The sequence below is a fragment of the Panthera pardus genome, unplaced genomic scaffold (genome assembly GCF_024362965.1).
Source record: "Panthera pardus isolate Hobbes unplaced genomic scaffold, ASM2436296v1 HiC_scaffold_25, whole genome shotgun sequence".
NCBI lineage: Eukaryota > Metazoa > Chordata > Mammalia > Carnivora > Felidae > Panthera > Panthera pardus.
In genome coordinates, this window is record NW_026526821.1 from 18982162 (window position 1) to 18994975 (window position 12814).

Sequence of the window (12814 nt, forward strand, 5' to 3'; positions counted from 1 at the left end):
CTTGTGAATAATTATAGCTTTTTCTCCCCCCTCCCAGCCTGGTTTGTTGCATTTAAGATACTTTTCTGAGCTGATTATTAAGTGGATATGTTAGCTTTTTGGAGGATAGTCTGAATTTTGTTGTGTTTCCTTCATTTATTTATTCGCTCAATATCTGTGAGTGCCTACTGAGTGTCAGGATCTGTGCTAGGGATTGAGGACCCAAAGATGAAGAAGACGTCTTCCTTAAGTTCAAGGAGAGCTCACAATCTAGAAGGAAAATCAGACACATATTTTTTTTAAAGAGACAATATAAAGTATAAAGTGCTATAAAAGGTGGAAAATCAGTAGAAATTTAGAAAAGCTTCACTGAAAGGGCGTCTGGATGGCTTAGTTGGTTGACCATCTGACTCTTGGTTTCAGCTCAGGTCACGATCTCACGGTTCATGAGTTCAAGCTCCACATGGAGCTCTGCACTGACAGCATGGAGCCTGCTTGGGATTTTCTCTCCCTCTCTCTGCCCCTCCCCTCCTTGTGCTCTTGCTCTCTCTTTCTCAAAAGTAAATAAACAAACCTAAAAAAATTTTAAAAAGAAAAACTTCATTGAAGATGTCATATTTGAACTGGGTCTGAGCGTGAATTAGTCTTCAGGGATAATGGAGGTAGAGAAGGCTCTAGTGAGGGGACTCGAGTACATGTGAAGGCAAGGAGGTGTGTCACGGTGCAGTGAACCTCGGGTTGGCCAGACATGAACTTGAGTGGCTGAAGAGGCAGGCAGATGCCAGACTGAAAACTGCCCATACCAAGCCAACAGGTATCCAACAGAAATATAAGGTACACTTCACATGTCATTTTAAAATTCTCGGAGCAACATTTTAGAAGTAAAAATAAGAAACGAGCTATCAAGCCTTGGAAAGATATGGAGGAACCTTAAATGCATGTTACCAAGTAAAAAGACAGTTTTTCAAAAAGGCGAATACTGTGTGATTCCAACTATATGACATTCTGAAAAAGGAAAAACTATAGAGACAGTAAAAGGTTAGTGGTTGCCCGGGATTAGAGAGAGGGAGGGGTAAATAGAGCACAGAGGGTTTTTAGGACAATAAGACTATGCTGTAAGATACTATAATGGTAGATACATGTCATTAGAAATTTATCCAAGCACATAGAATGTATAGCATCAGGGATGGATTGTAATGCATACTGTGGACTCTGGATGATAATGATGTGTCCATGCAGGTTCATCAGTTGTAACCAATGTACCACTCTGGTGGGGGATGTTGTTAATGGGAGAGGCTAAGTATATGTGAGAGTAGGGGTGATTTGGGAAGTCTCTATACCTTCTGCTCAATCTTGCTCTGCAACTAAAACTTCTCTCTAAAAAAAATCTTTTAAAGATAAAAAGTCAAATTAACTTTAATATATTTTTATTTAACTCAGTCTATCATAATGTTAATATTTTAACATGTAATTAATATAAAGGTTACTAATGAGATACTTTACATCACTTTCTTCTGTACTCAGTCTTTGAAATTTAGTCATTATCTGATACACAGCATCTTAATTTGCACTAGCCACATTTCGAGTACTTAATAGGCATATATAGCTAGTGGCTGCTGTATTGGACAGAGCGGGTTGTGAAGACTGAAACCTGAGCTTGCCTGATTAAAAAGCCTCGATTCTCAACCACACTGCTCTCCTGCTCCATAAGCGCTGTAATGATAAATACAAGAGGAAGGGAGCTTGCAGACTATCATTTAATCCCACGGTTTCACCTGGTGCCCTCCACACTGCCGGTGGCCCCAGTTCAGAGCATCGAGAGCAGCTCTGGTCAATAGAAATATAATGGAAGCCACATTTGTGATTTAAAGTGTTTTAGGGGGGGCGCCTGGGTGGCTCAGTCAGTTGAGCGTCCAACTCTTGATTTCAGCTCAGGTCACAGTCCCCGGGGTATGGGTTCAAGCCCTGTATTGGGCTCCACGCTGGGCTTGGGGCCTGCTTGAGATTCTCTCTCTCCCTCCACCCCTCTCCCCTGCTTGCTCACTCTTAAAAAAAAAAACAAAAAAAAAAAAACAGTTGAACATAGAGCTACCATATGATCCAGCAGTTCCACTTTTGGGCATATGCCCCAAAGGATTGAAAGCAAGGACTTAAAGAGCTATTTGTGTATCTCATGTTCATGGCAGTGTTACGATAGCCAAAAGATAGAAGCAACTCAGATGTCTATTCATGGATGAATGGATAAATAAAATATGGTGTATAGATATATACAAGGGAATGTTATTCAGCCTTTTAAAGGAATTCTGACACATGGATGAACCTTGAAGACATTATGCTAAGTAAAATAAGCCAGTAACAAAAGGACACATACTGTCCTTGTATACATACATCACTTACATGAAGTACCTAGAGTAGTCAAATTCATAGAGACAGAGAGTGGGCTTCTAGGGGCTGGGAGGAGGGGATGAGGAGTTAGTGTTTAATGGGTACAGAATTTCTGTTTTGCAAGATGAAAAGAGTTCTGGAGATGGATGGTAGTGATGGTTACACAACAGTGGGAATGTACTTAATGCCACCATGCAGTGAACGATCATTAAGATGGTAAATTTCACATTATGTATATTGTACCATAATATATTTTTTAAATCCCCCTCCTTCCAAAAAAAAGATGTAATAACTTCTGAGACCATCTATGAACATTTCAAATGGGAAAAGACATGAAGGAGACATGAGTGAAGGCACTAAGAAAAATAAGCTACCAAAAACTATAAGCATACTGATTCAAAAAGGTAATTAAAGGGTGATTTAAAAGCTACTAGATAGCATTTGTTCTGTCACTACTTTAAATAAAGAACTCTGTTCTATTTTGCATTCATTTTCATATTAAGTCTTCAAATCCCATGTGTATTATTACCCTTATGATACATCTCAATTTGGACAAGCCACAACTGAAGCGCTGAGTAGCCACATGTGGCTCATGGCTACAGTATCAAACAGCGTATGTGTAGAATCTTCTGACCCTGGCAGAAACTCTTTAAACCAAACAAACAGATTTGTTTTTAAGGATGTTGACTCTGCTGGCAGTGTTAGAAGTGGACAGAAGGGGAGAAAGAACTAAGGGCTAGAAGCTTGAAGGGTTGCTTTGGACTCCAAGCCAGAGCAGACGGGGGACTGAATTACAGTAAAGCACACAAGGATGTGCCAGTAGCCCTTGTGTGTGGTGCACTTGCTTGGTGTCAGGCATAGTATTGCACCCCTTACGCCTCCACTTTATTCTTTCAGCAGCTCTGAGAGATTGAGTCTAACACCTCCACTTACAGAAGAGGAAATGCAAACACCGAAGACACAAGCACCTTGCTCAGGTTACCAGTAAAAGCTCATAGGTAGCAGAATCGGGACATAAACCAGGCCTGTCTGGCGCCAGATGTTATGCCCTTAACCATTGGACTATGTCTCTCAAGGATGTAGACAGAAGGTCCAATGTGAAACATTTATAGACTTCTAGGATTTGACAACAGCCAGATAAGGGGAAGGTGGGCGAGGGCTGCATAAAGGATGCAGGAGTGATTTGGAGATCAGACCTGTTGCTTGGAAATCTGGATGAATGGTGGGAAGTGAGATGAAGATCTAGGCAGTAGAACATGATGGCTGAGTCTTTTGCTTATTTTGTTCTGTTTCTTTTGAGGTGTGAATGCCAGGTAAGGAGAGGCAGAAACTAAGTGTGTAGCTTTTAAAGAACTACAGGGAGCAGTGGCAGTTGGAAGTGATGGATTTGGAGCTTGACAGATAGTTTAGAACTGGCAAGGACAATTTGGATGTCACTATGTCACTTGGGGACAGGAGATTGCAAGGTCCTGGGCAGGGGGAGTTTGTTGCCTTGTGAAGAGCTTGTAGAGGCGTGGGTCTTAACCTCCTTTGGGTCCTGAATGACTTTGAGACTGGCTGAGAAGTTGGAAAGAGCCACTTGACCAATGACCTCGGTGCAAGTAGTTTGGACAGACTGGGAGGAGGCAGTGGAGCCTGCAGGGTGCCAAAGACCGACTGAGCAAGGAAGTTGAATAAGCTGGATGGTGGAGGCTGGCTCTGCGGGGGAGGGGGAGGAGGGAGGATGGGAGAGAGCCAGTTAAAGGGCCGACTTCTATTCTTATGAGACTTAAGTGGCATTTTAACTAAAGTCAGATGAATTTTATCGTCCAAGATTGTCATAGAAACACCACCACCAAACCAATATGTAATGTTAAAGCTGCCCTAACAAACAGATAAACAAATACAACTTTTATCAAGTTTATGATGGCTGACACATCACATCCGTTCTCATATATGCCATCAGGAGAAGTTCTTAGAAACTTTTGATTTAGGCACTGGAAATCTCATGGAAAAAACATAAATATGCTTACTAGTTTGCATGTCCCCAAACACTCTCCTGAGCGTGGCAGTGGTGAGTGTGTGTGTGTGTGTGTGTGTGTGCGCTCGTGTATCACGGGAAGAGGGTTGAAATGGGAATGGGGGACGTGTGTACATTATTCCCAGTTTGATGATGGTTGTGGATATTTGATGATGGTTGTTGGTATTTTATATTTGTACAGTCATGGTCACTCTTGTTTTCATGATTTGTCATTGACTTTACTGTTTTATAGACTAGAGGAGGCTCAGGTGCTGAGACCTATTGCTCGTCCCTACCCCTGGGGGACCTTGGCACCTTAAGGTTGCTCGAGACGGATCCAAGAGCCCCCATGAGGCCCCAAATGCATCTTCCATCTAGCTCTCAACACCTGTGTCCTGATACCCCTCAGGACAACAACATGAAAGTGAGTGTGACCCTGAAGAGTTACAGGAAAATGTGGAACTTGTTGATCAAATCCAGTTGTCCCTTATGGTTAGACACCCTAAGATAAGGGGTGGATTTGCCTAGAACTACTCTGGTTCTAAGTCACAAGACTGATAAACCCAGTGAATATTATTTAATCCTACCTATCAAGGGAAACTGACAACTTCCTTCTGAAATACTAACAGCATTCAAAACATTACTTATAGAGTGAACATATTAAAACTGTCCTGGACCACCTGGGGTAGCACCACAGTCCCACAGTATTCTGGGGACCGGGCCTCAGGCTCCTGCAACTCCGTTCTGCTCAGGCCTGGAGGGCTGCCCTACTCTGGATAAGGGATCTGGAGATTTTCCAACAGAGAGAGTGAAGGAAAATTTTAATTAGCTTTCCTCCCTTCTTGATAAGGAAATAGATTTGAAATTTGACTTGTCAAATTAAAAATAGAGAAACCTGGAGGACATCAGAAAGGACAGGGGAATGAGCTAAAGAGGGAGATGATTTGGTGACAAAAGCTGCCAGGTGGAGGCAAGTGGGACTGCTATGACTGGGGCCGTGCTGCTGGCATCATTGGATTATGGAGAGCTTTAGAAATAGTGATATATGGGGGCCCCTGGGTGGCTCAGTTGGTTGAGCGTCTGACTTGATTTTGGCTCAGGTCATGACCCCGGGTTGTGGGATCAGGGCTCAAGTGGGGCTGTCTGCTGAGTGTGGAGCCTGCTTGAGATTCTCTCTTTCTCCCTCCCTCCCTGCCTGCCTATCTACCACTCGCGCATGCTCCATCTCATAGTAAATAAACTTTAAAAAAACAGTGATACATATATATCCAAGAGAGTTGAAACCAGGGTCTCAAAGATATTTGTACACCCATGTTCACAGCATTATTCACAACAGCCAAAAGGTAGAAGCCACCTAAATGTCCATTGACAGATGAATGGATACAGAAAATGTGGTCTCTGTATACGGTAGAATATTATTCAGCCTTAAAAAGGAAGGAAATCATGTTGCCTGGGACAACATTGATGATAAACCTTGGTGATGTTGTTACAAGTGAAATAAGCCAGTCACAGAAACACAAATACTGCGTAGTTCCACCTATATATGAGATATTAAAGTAGTCAGACTGTTAGAAACAGAAAGTGGAATGTTGGTTGCCAGGGCCTGGGGGGAGGGGGGAAAGGAAGTTGTTCAGTGGAAACAGAGTTTCAATTTTGCAAGAGGAAAAGGACTCTGAAGACTGTTGCAGGGAAGTGTGCATATAGTTGGACTATTGTGCAGTACACTTAAAAATGGTTGAGATGGTAAATTTTATGTGTTTTTTTTTTTTTACCATAATTAAAGAAAAACACAAGCAGGATAAATCAATGGATGTACCTTTTGCTGTTACACTTGATTATCATCCTCCCGTGGCTAGTGGTAGTTAGAGCAGCACGGATTGCTGCAGTGACTGTGACTTACCGCGTGCTTACTGTGTACCAGGAGGCACGCTGTATCCTTTCGTAACCCTGTCAGTTCACTGAGCACCGAGGTAGGCATCGTTATCTGCACTTATCGCTGGGGAGTCCGATCATGAGAGAGGAAGTTGTTTGCCCAGGAACACACGGGTCGTAATGAAAGGGTTTGGGGACAGACCCAGCTCTGTCTGATACTAGATTTGTAGCCCCATTCTCAGCTTCTGCTTATTCATCCGTTCATTCACTGAAAATCCTTACTATGTGCCAGGCCCTGTGCCCGCCACTGAGGATACCGTGGCTATAGGCCCTGATGTTACAGAGCTTAGAGCCTAGCTGGGGTGAGAGACAGTAAGCAGGAAAAGGTGTAAATGCAGATGCAGATGCAGTGACCAGTTTTGGTAAATGTTATGAAAGAGACAGGGTGCTGCGTGGAGGACTGGTCAGCATGGAAGTTGGGGCCTGACGCAGACATGTTTCCAGAAGAGCTCACGAGGGCTGTGATTCTCAGGAAGAGAGGCGTGCCGCCACCACCACTGCCAGGGGAGTCTGCAGGGGCCTCGCTGACCCAGATAACATGACTGAAATAAAGGACAAGAAACGAAAACATTCCCTCAAGACAAGAAGGGAGAATTCGAAGAGGCAAAGGGAAAGAAAGCCCAGAGCTCCCCTGTCAGGATTATAGACGAGTGTCTGAAAATGTGCAGCCCGGTGGCCTGTGATGAAAGAATCCCAGTCCTGCCAAATTCCAGTAGTGTTCTCTTGTTCCACTGGGCCACGTCACCCCTCTGGGCCTCAAATTCCTCATGTGCATGGGGAGAAAAAGAAAGTAAAACATCCACCTAGATAGGTTTCTGGTAGTAGTAGTAGTGATAGTATAATCATTACAGCACTGCTCCTGTGTAATTGTCTTCTGATGGGGCTGCATCTCGAATGCTTAGTCAGTTCTAATTGCCACATTTTGAGAGTGACCTGGACAGATGAGGTGTATCCAAAGAGCAGGTCACTACAGAAAGTGTGGAATGAGTTTGGGATGCTTACCCTGCAGAGGTGAGTGCTGACAGGGGAAATGGTCATCTCCAGTGTGCACAGGCTGCTATGTGGACAGAGTGGTTGACTGAAGAGTGAACAATGAAGGGTGTTCACTTGTTCTGTGTCCATTCAAAAGGCAGATCTGAAACCTGGGAATCAGGCCTGACTAAGAAAGGAACTTCGCAATAAATGGTTATAAGCGATAATGAGTTCCTGGACCACGGGGCTACTCTAACTAGAGACTGGCTAACAGGTTGCTGTAGGAGTCTTTAATTGGGAAGGATGTTGGTCTGCATATATTGTCTGATTCCTTTGTCTTAGATGTTTCTAAGTTATTTTAGAACAGTGGCTTTAAGCTTGCGGCAGATGGAGTATATTTAGATGTTGAATTATATTTAGTTGTAGATGAAGTGGCCAATGTACACCATTACAGAAGTTCAACCAAAAGCCCATCTGTATTTATTAGAAATTTGAAATGAGCGCCGCATGGCATTGACCTTCATCACAGGTTCTTGTCCTCTGCCCCAACCCCATTAGCCAGTCACCTTTTCACTTGTTGCTATCTGTATCAGCCCACACACTTTGGAAAATGTGCTAACATTTTTTCCATTTATATATTAATTCAAATTCTAATTGTTTTGAATACATGGTACATTGACATTGTTGAGAATTTTAAAGGGTTCACTGGGAAAAGCTTCCCTGACTCCCTATTCCCCTGTCCAGAGGCAACCATGGTTACTAGCTTCTCATGTATTTGTCTAGAGATATTTTAAGTGTATACATACCTAAGCACATGTGTTTTTTTCTTTCTGCACCTCGCTTTTTTAAAAAGCATCCAACTCTTGATTTTGGCTCAGATCATCATCTCACAGTTCGTAGGATCGAGCCACATGTTGGGCTCTGCGCTGGGCATGGAGCCTGCTTAAGATTTTCTCTCTCTCCCTCCCTCCTCTGCTTGTGCACATATACACACTGCCTCTCTCCCTCCCTCTCTCTTGCTCTAAAAAACTTTTTTAATTAAAATTAAAAACCTGTATCAAGATGTCTTGAAGATTAATCCATAGTAGTATAAAAAGTGCTCCCTCATTCCTTTTCACAGGTGCATATTATCCTCCTGGCCGTGTTGTGGACAAGGAGGCTGTCTCCAGTCCCGTGCTATTACAGCATGGACAGTGGATTGCCTTGCATGTCCACTACCGCACACGTGTACAAGTATATCTGCAGGCCATGTTCCTTGAGGCCGACTTGCTGACTCAAAGGGAATAAGCATTTGTAATTTTGTTAGCTATTGTTATATAGTTCTCAATAGAGGTTTTACCAGTTTTCTCTCTTGCAAGCAGTGTGAGTGCCTTACTTCCTCAAACCCTTGCCAAATCAGTATATTGTCAGACGTTCTGAGCTTTTCCAAAGTAAGCGAAAGAAAGAATCTGAGTGCTTTTAATTAGCATTTCTCTTACTGGGAGTGAAATCAGTATCCTTTCTCCTGCGTACAGTCTTGCTGGGCTTTGTAGTGAGGCCATTGAAGAAAGTCATCGGTGCAGACTGAGCCTGGAAGGAGGGGGAGGAGCATCATATCCACAGGAGAGAGCCTGAGAGTTCTTTTTTAAATGAATGTTCGTGAGAGGTTCAAGCAGGCTCAGTCTCCTTCAAGCTAGTTAGCCCGTAAACTCTCTCACCCACATTGGAAAAATTCAATTAAAACAAAACAAATGTAATTCAGAAGTAAAACCACATCCAGAACAAACCATTTATATTGCTTTTTAAAATTTTTAGTCTTAAATTTAATAAAGTGATTTACTTTTGTATTTGAAACAAAATTTAGGATGCAAGTAAACATAATATGTTTAAGTTTGCAAGGAGCTGCCCCGTGCTTCCCAGCGTGCAGGCTCTGACTGGTTGACTCTCAGGGTATCCTTTGATCCCTCAAGGTTTGCTCCCAGCCTCCTCCTGTCCCCAACTCCTCATCCCCCACCCTGCCCACCCTCTGTCCGCCTTCCCTCGGCTTTTGCAGTGAGCAGGTTTTGGCAAAGACCACAGTCTTTTCACTCGGAGCATTGGCATTGCACAGCCTCACTGCTCAGTAGCGGCCTGACCGTTAGTTCTCTAAAATGCTTCTGACCAGACCGGCCCCATCCAGTTTTTCACCTGGAAAGGAACCTTCCAGTCTTCACAGCACAGGTTTGCTTTTGAGTTTTGCAGTAAGCTTCCCAGGTTCAAACCTGTCTTGGTTGATGGCAGGGCCATCCTTCAAGTCCCTCGGATCAGAAAGCCAGGAGGTCTCCCTGACTGCTATGGATACAGTGTCCACACACTCCATCCAGTCCTTCGGGAAATCTTGTCGGCTCTACTTTGAAAACGTATTTAGAATCCAGCCACGTCTCTGCCTCCATCTGCACCATCCTGGTCCACGCTGCTGTCATCTGCTGCCCCGATAACCTCCTGACAGGTTTCCCGCTTCTCCACTTGTTTCTCCTGCTGTCTGTTCTCCACGCAGCCAGCAGAGGCGACCTGGAGACACAAGTTGGATCGGGTCAGCCCTTTCTGTTCCAAGCGCTCCCCGTGGCTCTGCCCACCTCAGGGAAACCAGGCCGTCATGTCACGTGGCTCTGCACAGTAGGCCTCCTCACCTCTCCGACCCTGTCTTCTCCCACCCTCTCGACTCCTCCCACCCATCTGTCCTGGCCTCCATGCTGGCCTTTGAACCAGCCGGGCACATTGTCACTTCAGGGTCCGTGCCAGCTTGTGTGCTCTTCCCACACATCCAGATGGCTCCCTGCCTCACCTCCAGGTCTCTGCTCCCGTGTCATGTTCTCAGGCCATTCCGGACACCACGTTTCACACTGCAGCCTCATCCCTCCCCACCCAGTGTGGACTCCTTCTCCCTTCCCTGCTTTATTTCTCTCCATTGCACTTACAGTTTGATTGATTTATTTGCTTTATGGTCTGTCTTCCAAACTAGAATGTAAACTCCAGGAAGGCAGAGAGCTTTATTTTTTTATTTTATTTTTTTTAGATCTTGCTCATACTAAAGCATCTAGAACAGTGCCTGGCACAGGGTAGGTGCTTAGCAAACAGTTGTTAAATGAACTCTCTCTCTTTTCTTTACCAAACTTGTTCCTCAGAGTCTGTCAAACCTAAACTAAAATGAACAAGTGTACTTTGGTACTGGTACTGGTGATGTGAATTAAATCCAGGAGCACTCATCCCTATTTTTTGAGGAATCTCACAGTATAAATACTCAGGCATCATTTGGGTAACAACATGGGGAGAAATCAAGTATGACACAAGAAGTGCCATTAAGGAGAATGCTAAATCCATTCAGTCTGTATCTGGAGGATTCAGTTTCGATTCAGGCGCCGCTCCTAAGAGGGCTGTAGACAAATAAGAACACGTTCAGAGAAAAGCAGTGGGGAGGCGCAGACGGTCCAACCCGTGACACGAAGTGCAGGAACAAGAATGGGGAAAAGACTCCTAGGGAATAGGATTCCTTTTTTGAAATGTTGAGAAGGTGTTCTGTGGAAGATTACTAGGTCCACAGAGAAGATCTGTAGACCTGGAATCATTTCCTTACTCCCCTCCACCCCATCCCAAGCACATCTAGCTCTTGTGCAACCTGAACGTTAGCAGAGAGGCCTTCCTAAAGAAAAAAAGTATAAAGAATATAAGTATAAATTTATAAAAAACAATAGATACAGGCCACTGAAGATGCCTGTGCAGTGAGGGTCTCCAAAGCATCAGCTTCATTTATTTCATGATAAATCCACCCCAGTCAGATTGCATATGCCAGCAAAACTGAGCTCCTTGTAATTCTCCGAACACGCCATGTTTTCTCTTCCCTCGGTGGCTTCGCATAGAGTGTTCCCTGTCTAGAACACTCTTTTCCCAACAGTATCTACTCATCCTTTAACTTCTAATTCAAAGGTTACCTGTTCTGTGAGGCCTTAGCCGAGTCCTCCGGATAACTTAGGTGGTATGGCTTTTCCCACACCCTCACTGAATCCCATGCATGCCTCCACTATGGTACCTGGCTTCTTGTTTGACTTTGGTTGATTTGTCAGGCTTCCCTTATACTGTGTATCGGTCAGGATGGGCTGGATTATGCCATAGTAACAAGCAAGTCCAAAAACCTCAGTGGCTTAAAACAGCACAGGTTATTTCTTGCTCACACTGTGTGTATACATTGTGGGTCAGCTTTTGTTCTCACTTTATGCTAACAGAGTAGGCACAATCTAGAGCACTGCCAGTTGTGGGCCAGAGAGTAAATAGTGAAGCAGAACATGTACTTTCTCTTAAAGCTTTCTCCTAGAGATGGCATACTTGTCTACATTCCATTGGTTATAACTAATTGCAGGTGGTCAGGGAAATCCAACGTGACCCGTAGGCAAGGAAGCTCCAGAATATTGGCCAGTAGCCTCACAGCCTCAACAATTAGCTTCTTGAGAACAGGGGTGGCACAATTCTAAAAATCTTTATATACCCAGTATCTAGCACATGGTACTTAGCACATAGTAAGTCTTCAACTATTTTGACTGAAAAATGTAGAGAGCGGAACCTAAAAGAAGGTAATTGCTTTCCATTTACTGCAAGGAACCATTTCCAACATCTTTTCAACCTCAATAGGTGCTGACCTTCCTGTCTCTGGAAGTATTCAAGCATAGGCTTTCCTAACTGGTTAGTGCTATTTTCAACATAATTCATGCAAAGATGAGTGGTTAGAGACTTATGTGGTCTCTAAAATCCCTTTAATTCTGGGTACTCTGTATTTATATCATAATCACCTTTCTGAGCTTGAGAAGGAATAAATTTGTGTTCATGGAAAAGGTGATAACATCTGACTGGAGCAGGCTATTTCTGTTGGTGACTTGAGAGAAACAAGAATGAGTTGAGGGGAGTAAACAAGTAGAGGGCTCTGGCCCCAAGCCCTCCACTGAAGGGTGATTACTAAATGCAAGAAGTATCGTGTCCCTTACAACCCAGAGCGTAAAAGGAGGCCAGCACTGGACTTGGCGTTGCTTTGACACTTGAGGATTCGGCTTAGAAACAGGCTTGAACTCTTTGTGATTCCTTTCTTTGTTTCAGCAAAACCTGATAATTGTAGCCAGCAGATCTGCTGGCCTGCCAAGGTTCTGCCCACACACATTCCTGAGGATGGACGGTTCCCTTGTGTTCTCTTTGTTATAGATTCCTGATGACTGACTTGGTCTAGTCACTTGGCCCCGCTGTAACAGAACTCTGTAGTCATACATAGGAGTAAATAACGTGCCCCCTCTTCTGACAGTGTAAAATGTTATACATATTAAGGATCATGGTAGCCCTGTCAAGTCATAATTAAAAAAAAAGACAACACTGGAATAATTCAGCTTCTAAAACCTTTGAGCCCTTGGTAAGTAGGCTCAAAATAATAGAATTCATAATGTAAATAATGTAAAAATAATTAAAGGTAGTGGGTTTATTATTCAGTTGGTATTCAGAGTGAATATGGTCTAAAAAACAACATGGGATTTAGTCAGAATATCAGGCTCATCC

General features: G+C 43.7%; 1 protein-coding gene across 10 annotated transcripts in view; it reads left to right on the forward strand.

Annotated features, from left to right (window-relative positions):
• ZHX3 (zinc fingers and homeoboxes 3) overlaps positions 1 to 12814 on the forward strand; it is a 123405-nt gene that overhangs the window by 90362 nt on the left and 20229 nt on the right. The gene's annotated exons all lie outside the window — the stretch shown is intronic.